Here is an 8,479-nt window from a genome sequence, read left to right as displayed (position 1 = left end):
GACCCACATGACTCATATCCCTGTTGGTGTAGCCAGGCCCCATATCGTTGTCCTATAGCGGGGAAGCCCTTGCTCTACAGTAGAGGGAGTCACACAGTGGGCATGGGCAGCTGCCCTGCAGTGTTGTGCCTATGAGTGCATCTCGATTCTGCCAGTGTACCTGCCTTGCATTTCAGCATCAGGCCTGAGGGACGATGAGCTGCCCGGAAAGCCTGCTATCATTGCAGGAAAAGCGAGCAAACACAGCGGATTAGTTTTGTGCTTGGGAAGAGAGGAGAGGAACAGTCAGGGCCAGTGTGGCTACTGAGGACTTGGTGTGGGGAAGCCCAGAGCACAGCTGAGCCTCCAAGAGAAAGCATTTGGGATGCAGGCGAGCAGCTTGTGAGAAAGTATGGGTAGACTTGCAGAGGCCCAGGGGCTTGAGCCAGAGTGGCCCCACACCAACCAGTAGCTATGACTAAATTTTCTAAGAGCAAACTTTGACAGTGACATCTTCCCTAGGAGGGAGAATGTACATGAAGAAACAAAATTTGGGAGATAGCAATTTCCAGGAGGCTGAGGAGATACAGTTACATGCAGGACTGGTGCTTGGTGGCCTCTCACTGAATGTCTGTTTTTCTGGGGATGGAAATCTGGGCCTTGTGTGTGTCAGGCAAGCACTTTTCAACCGAGCTGTATCCCTGACTCCTTTTATTTTGCTTTAAAACCTGATGAGATGGCCCGGCCAGTTAGGGCACAGGACGCCAAGCCTGATGGCCTGGAGCCTACATGGTGGAAGGAGAGAACTGAGTCCTGTGGGTTGTCCTCTGAGCACCACATGAATGACATGATACACACACACACACACACACACACACACACACACACACACACACAGAGAGAGAGAGAGAGAGAGAGAGAGAGAGAGAGAGAGAGAGAGAACATGTCTTAAAATTTGAGAGTCTTTCTCACTAAATTACCTAGGCTGGCTCTGAACTTACTCTTGGTGATCTTCCTGCCTCCTGCCTCAGTCTCTGCAGGTTTGTACCACTGGGCCTGATTAATAAATGCTCATTAAACAAACTCAACAAAAGCATAATGAACTCTTCTGTCATCACCACTCAGTATTAGCTATCAAATGGAGGGGTTACTAAGGTTTTGCATGTATTGCCATTTGTAGATGTTTCATGTATGTATTGACAGTAAGTTCAGAAAACAGAAACACACCTGGGCTGGCTTTGTAGCATTCTAATCAGGCCTCCCTCGCTGTCTATGCATAGACTGGGACGAGGTGCTGCAGGCACAATGAGAACAACATTTGCAATGTGCCTGCTAACATTCAATAATGTCATTTAGTCTGTCAGCACAAGAAGAAGGCGCAGCTCTCTGCCGCATGCTGGATAGATGGGGCTCAGAGGTCCTGTGACGTGTTTCTGTCCACATGCAGGATTAAGGGCCATGCTGGGTCTCAGTGCCCAAGCCATCATCCCCGTGACCTTATCTGTTAATTGAAGACTCCAGGGGACACAGCCCTGCAAATAGGTAACTGACAGCTATCTGGTTGGAAAGCTGGTGAAAATAGGTGCCTCATCTCCAGATCTGCTGCAAGCAAGCAGTGGGGTCAGTCAATTCCATTTTCCATACCCTTGGGAGAGCAGAGGCTTCCCAGGTGACCGTCTCCTTTGACAGCAGGTGTTTCCTGGAGGGCCTTTATTCCCTTTCCTTTATCTTCACTTGCTCTTTTGGGGGCTGGAGGTGGGAGAGCATCTTTATCTTAGCTGCTGTTAGTGTTTGGACAGAGCTTAGCACAGAATGGCTGTTTTGACTCACAGAGTTTTATGGATTCAAAGGAACAAGCTTGCTCAGGTCAGGAGAAAAGGGCAGAGTTCAGGTCAGTGGAACTGGGGAGGCCCTCCCTAGTCCCTCCTTGCCTGCCCTCTAGGGACAGTCTTGTTTCCCCTGATCAACAACTGCTATCCCCAAAATATTTAGGGCACTGTATACTTTTCGAGCAAACAAGAGTGTGGGGGGCAGTTTTTCCTTCCCTTCATTTTAATACCAATGCTCCAAAAAGCCCATCTTGCCCTAATAGATGCTCAGACATCCACCCGGCTTCACAGAGCATCCTTTGCTTCTAACTGCTAAGGCAGGGACACTCACCTGGGACACTCCAGAGAGCCAGACATCAGTGAGGCTGCAACAAAGGCAAGGGTCACAGTCTCCCTTACCACCCTGAGAGCTCAGCACTGTACTGCAGGGCAGGTCAGTGGTCTGCTGGGAAAGCCTCCTTCTTACTAAGAATAGATGCTGTGCATCCAGGAGACACTCAAGGAGGCAGAGCCATTAAACTTTGGGAGGTGATAAGATCACGAAGCCAGAGCCCTCCGGAACGAGATTTGTGGCCAGAAAGCCACATCAAGAATTGTCCTGCTTCTTCCACCACGGAAGGACACAGCACGAAGGTGCCATCTAACAATGAGAAGCAGGCACTCACTGGATGTCAAATTTGCCTTGACTTTGAACTTCCCAGCCTCCAGGAGTACGAGGAATCCATTTCTGTCATTCAGAAGCCACTTCCTTACTGTTGTAGAGCGACTCGAATGGATTCAGGCTTCCGCCTGTCAGTTTCTGGGCTTTTCCCACTGTTATTTTTTTCCTCAACTGTTCATGCACTGAAATTTCGAACTGCCAGTTCTCAAGGTCCAACTTCCTCCTTCTCTGGAGAGGTAAGGGAACTAACATCTAAATTAGCTAATTGTCTAGCATTTAGGAAAGAGCTCTGTACTTCCTGGTGGACAAAGGAAAGCCCCGAGGAAGGAGAGAGGCAACTTTAACATATATTAGCTGTGTGACTCCTGGGCAGGCAGCTGCCCTTTTCTGGGCCTCATTTCCCCACCCATGAAATAAGAGTCGTGACGGTATTTGTTCTGGAGGTCGATAAAGAGGACTAAAGAATTTGCCTCGTATATATTATCTGACCGGCAAATGGTATGTCATTACAATTCCTTAATTCAGGGCGGGCTTTTTTTTATTGTCATTATCTCTGATAAGTCCTCAGTGTCTAGCCCTGACAAAACCTTCAGCAAAGACGAGCACAGATTCAGATACAGCCCTGCATTTCCCGAAAGCCAAAGTCCCGTTACCCAAGGACTATCAGTTGGATGAGGTGGTGATAACTAAAGTGCCTCCAGGCCCTTGCGAAGTGATGGGAGGTCAGAATGTAGGGAGAACAACTTTTCTTGTTAGACTGAAACGGCCTCACTAAATTGCCCAGGATAGCTTTGAACTTGCTTTGTAGCCTAGGCATGACTGAGAAGCTTGATCTAAAAACTTTGATCTTCCTGCCTCCGCTTCCCAGATGCTGTTATTACAAACTTTTGACACTGCCTGGCTCCTCCTTGTCCTTTCAGCACATTTGCCAATCGTGATGAGTTCACAGCTTGGGCCCTGGGTGGCCCCGAGTAGGGGATTGCATTCTCAGAACGACACATGAAGGTAGCATTAGAGCTAAGAAGGTTTCTTTAGGGAAGCAGGCTGGGGAGAAGGTAGGCTTGGGCGTTCTTACTTTCAGCTTGTGTAGGGACTAGCACACAGACTTGAGGGTCACTCAGTGACATAAAGGTTCAACTCTGTACTCACAGGGAGCTCTCCTAAGCCTGCCTTGAGCAGCATTCATTTTTAAACAAGTATCAAGTGCCAGTTACGTGAGGCTACGCACTACAGGGATACACAAAAGTGTACCATCTACTCCCACAGGCAAAGAGCTTGCCGTTTAGAGAAAGGAAACAACAGACATTTATAATATACGGGTTCTTGTGACATGCTCCCTAAGAGCACGACATAGGTTGAGTATCCTTTGTTTAAAAATGATTGGGATAAAAAGGGCCTCGAATTTTGAACATTTCTTAACTTTGGAATAGTTGTTCATAATGAGAGATCTTTGAATGGGAGCAAAGTTTAAGCATGAAATTGACTGTGCTTCATATATACCTTATTAGCATTGAGGTAATTTTATGTGGGTCTATAAATTTTTATTATGTATTCAATTTTAATTTTTATTATTATTTGCATATGTATATGTGTATATGGTGTATGTATGTGTGCTAGTACATGTGTGCCATGGCTTATATGTGGAGGTTATAGGACAATCTCAGATGTGGTCCCTGCTTCCATTTTATTTGAGACAGTGACCCTGTTTACTGCGGTGTGTGCTAGGCTATCTAGGCCATGAGTTTCTGGGGTTTCTTTTAATCCTGTCTCCCATGTCAAATAGGAGTGCTAGAATTATGTAGATGTACACTATCATGCCTAGCTTTATATGGGCTTGGAGAATTCAAACCGAGGCCCTTGTGCGTATGTAGTAACCGTCTCCCCAGTCCCATATACAATCTTTTTAGTGTGCCTGTGTTTTGCTTGCAGTCTTTTATATGTGGTCAGTTGTGGAATTTTCCATCATATGGATGCTCAAAGCTCCTGATTTTAGAGCATTTTGGATTTCAGAGTTTCAGAGCTCAGAGCTAAGTGAGCTAAGAACACTGGGATGGAGGAGATTACTCCTGCTTGGGAAAATAAGAAGTGATATCAGGAGGTAGCTTTGACAGGGAAGGGACAGAAAATGATGTTGAGATAGGAGAAAATGCTATGGAATGGAAATGGTCAGAATCAGGGGACCCATGGATAGGCTAACAGTATCCTTTAAAAGCAGTTATACACCCACAAACTTCTTGGAATACAGCTACTATGCCCCTGGACACGGGGGCAGAAGTGTGAGTTCGTGAAAAACAGCATCTACCTTTTCAGAGAAGGTACCCTATAGTTAATTCAGTTTCTTCTTCCCCAGAACTCCCTCCCAGTGGTCTGAAGTACCTGCACTGTGGTTCTCAAAGGGTCAAATATCTGTCTTTCTCCTTTATCTGAAAGAAAGTGCCTTAGAGATGGGAAAAACCAGCAAACAAAAGCAACAAATACTACTAGCAAGGCAAGCTCAGTTGAACCTTTAGAGACAGAAAGGAGGCCGAGGCAGAGGTAGCTGCGGGAACAAAGGCCTGTTGACCGGAATATAAAATACATTTGGTCTTCAGGGCTTGGGGGAGGGGAACTTCTTCACTATTGCAACTGGATGCTTGAACTGCACAGAGGCCAAAAGAAGGCATGTTTTGCTTTGCCCTGTCAGTAGTTTTTATTTGCAACCTTGAAAGATATTAAGATTTTTACATCCAAGTCTGGATTTAGGAGCTCCCTGGAAAACTGGGATTGCATTTCTAAATGGCAACCATCCTTTGCAGAAGAGAAGCTTGCAGTTCAGCTGCAGCCCGCACTGGCTCATTTCACTCTTTTCTGGTATGCATATTTAAATGCTAATCACATTCTGCGAGCACAGAGTTTAGCTCTCCAGAAAGCTTTCAAAAGGCACGACGGCTGAGAATGCATTTGAAGGCTTATTGTTTGGGGGCTGAGTGCCTGTTATCTGGGTTTCCCCTAGCTCTCCTGTCTGTGCTGCTTCTGAATTCCTACAGACATTTAATTTTGCAACTCCCTACACAAAGGGCCTCTATACAAAAGAACAGCGAAGTTGGTGAGGGAAACATGCCAGACTAATGGGCTGTCCTTTATTCTCTAAAGGTGATAGAGAAGGAGCCACACAGACAGGGCTAAAGAACATTTGTTCTGAAAGAAGCCCACGGACTAGGCTGCTGGGACCGAAATGCGCGCTGCCCCTGGAGGCAAACTGCCTGGCCTTTACCCCAGCACAGCTACTCGAAGAAGAACTTGTAAGCTACAGAACCTTTGAGTGCCTCAGTTTCCCCATCTCCATCAGCAAGATGGCTCAGTAGGTGAAGGTGTTTGCTGCCAAGACTGATGGCTTGACTTTAAGCTCCAGAAAGCTCCAGAACTTGCATGGTAGACAGGGAGCACCGACTTCCTAAAGTTCTCCGAGTGCACCGTGGCCCGTAATAAAACAGGTTTAGTAATAAGCGTGTTCACTTGGCACTTTGAGACTCTTAAGGCCTGGATGACATAATGACCATATATGGTTGGCCCAGTGCCTACTATGTCTTCCTGCTCAGTGCTAATGATCACTTTCCGAATCAATCCTAGAGAACAGTGTGTGCTATAGTATGAGCTGATAAGGTCCTCGATTGGCGTCAGAGCAGGAAGAGAAAGGGCCCCTATGGGAGACTCAGGAGCATTAAAGAGACTTGGCTTTGGCTTGATTGGATGAGGGGACCCACAGAACCAAACCTAACTTCTGGAGGCTTAGCTTGGCTCTCTGGGACAATGATGGCTCAGAGAGGGAAAACTCTAAGCAGACAGTTTTAGGGGAAGAATAGTAACTTGGTATACAGTGGGTTGGAAGTGACCATGGAGATGTGATAGCCAGCGGTACTGATCAGCAGGCTGGGAGAAACATGGGCTTAGGACTGAGGGGGAAGGCTGGGGCTGAAGACATAGCATGGACCACGAGAGACTCTGAGTGGATGAAAGAAGTGACCGTGTCCTACTCAGCAAAGCTTGCTCGAGGTGGCGACCATCGCCGCCAGATTGGACTCTGTTTGAGCAGGATGGGGCCTCTGTTTATTCACGGGCCATGTGTGCTCTGCTCACTCAGCTGTGCCCCTTGGGTCCTACCTTTGTCCTTCATTTTCTGCACTTTCAGTTCAAATGCTGACCTGGCCCAATCCTGCTTACCTTGTGAGCTGGGATGTGGGCAAAGTCCACCGGGGTACAAACCAGCAGGCTGACACATGGCTTTGTGTTTGATGAAATAGAGATACCCAGCATGAGGAACAGAGGGGGCCGTGGGCAGAGTGGAGCCGGGGCCGGTGCACATGGCCTTCCCTCCTGCCTCTTTCAGAAAGCCTATCGGCCTGCAGATGCCATGTCAGCAGCTGCTCCCCGGATTCCCAGGACAGTGTTCTCCAGCCTGTGTTACCCTCTCACATACCCTGCCTGTGGAACCATTATGTATTTTCAGAATTTTTAGTCCTTTGTTTTTTGTTTTGTTTTGTTTTTGAGCTGGCCATCAAGTTTATTAGAAAAAAGATCATCATTTGGATATTTCTTCCTTTGAACTTAAGGTTCAGTGTTTGCTCCAGGGCACCTTTCCTTCCACTTCCCCTGGCTGAATCTCGGTCCTGGATGCTCAGAGGCAAGGCAGCCATGTTGCACTGCAAGCCCACACAGCACAAAGTCTCAGGCAGTCCAGAGAAGCTGGGAGAACTGCTTCTGTGTAGCTGGCCTTAATACGTAAGCACATAAATTCATTTTTGTCAACACTTCTCCCATTTTCTTATTTTCTCTTTTCTTAAATCCTTTTCCTTTCTTTCTTCCTTTTTCTTAGAGAGAGAGAGAGAGAGAGAGAGAGAGAGAGAGAGAGAGAGAGAGAGGAGAAAGAGGTGGGGGGAGAGAGTCTCATTATGTAGCTATGTAGCTCTGGCTGATTTTGAACTTGCTGGGTAGATCAGGCTATTCTCAAACTCACAGAAATCTACCTGCCCCTGCCACCCAAGTACTGTGATTGAAGAGTCATGCCACTACGCCCAGCATATTGTTTCTTCAATACACTTGGTACTGCCAGTATCTTCTGGCCCGGGCTCTTAGTCAGGTGTGGTGATCCAGACAGAAGGGCCAGGGTGTATCTGGGAAAAGCTTGGGTTAAAATGCTCAGAAGCATGGAGAAGATTTCAGGCAGGGTGGCATTAGAGTCTGAAACCACACCAGGTAGAGGCACTTCATTCCACTTGGGCGTGCAGCTGACCCCCCCCCCCCCGCCGCCAGAAACATTCTCTCAAAACATGAACATGCATAAATTGTTTACCTCTCCATCCTCTAGCATGCCAAGCAAGAAAAAGAAAAACAATAGTGACTGTAAGCTCAGGTGGTTAAACAAGACTTCTGATTATTGTCATTAATGTTCAGAAGAGTTCCAACCTGGGGTGGTATGAAACAGACAGACAGCATGCGTGAGTATCTGGATAAAAGCCTATTAAGACAACCAGACACTCAGACAAAGGCGCTAGCCTCTGTGGGTGCTGGGGAAAAGTCCCTGTGCAGTTGGCGATCCACCAGACACCTGCTGTTGATTTGCTTCCTGTTGGGCAGTGCCATGGAGAAAACCAATGGAATGTAAATGTTACCATTAACTGTGTTCAGGTCACAGCAGCTAGGTTGCCCTGTACAAGTCCCTTGTGACAAATTAAGTTGGTAAACCCTGCCGAATCCAGTGGGGGCAGATGGTTTTTATGGTGCTCTCTTTTTGTATTGTGTGCTTTACAAGAAAAAAAAAAACAACACTTGAGGTGTTTCCGGTTGCCTCTGGCTCCTTATCTTCCTAACTGAAAATAATTTCCAGCTGGGATTGTGAGGTTGGAAACTGTCATTGAGTTGTGGGCTCATATACCTTTCCACGGCTCAGATACTCTGCATTTACTGCAGTGCCACCTAGTGGTCAGAGATGGTAATGCCATGTTTGCATTTGAAAGGTCCTGGCTCCGTCCTG

General features: G+C 47.0%; 1 protein-coding gene across 3 annotated transcripts in view; it reads right to left on the bottom strand.

Moving 5' to 3' along the window:
* Window positions 1–8,479, bottom strand: part of Slc25a43 (solute carrier family 25 member 43) — a 34,417-nt gene that overhangs the window by 9,304 nt on the left and 16,634 nt on the right. The window lies entirely within an intron of this gene.

This window comes from Myodes glareolus, chromosome X (genome assembly GCF_982192425.1).
Source record: "Myodes glareolus chromosome X, mMyoGla1.1, whole genome shotgun sequence".
Classification (NCBI taxonomy): Eukaryota; Metazoa; Chordata; class Mammalia; order Rodentia; family Cricetidae; genus Myodes; species Myodes glareolus.
The sequence above is the reverse complement of the archived record's forward strand: the minus strand, read 5'-3'. Positions and strand labels throughout refer to the sequence as shown.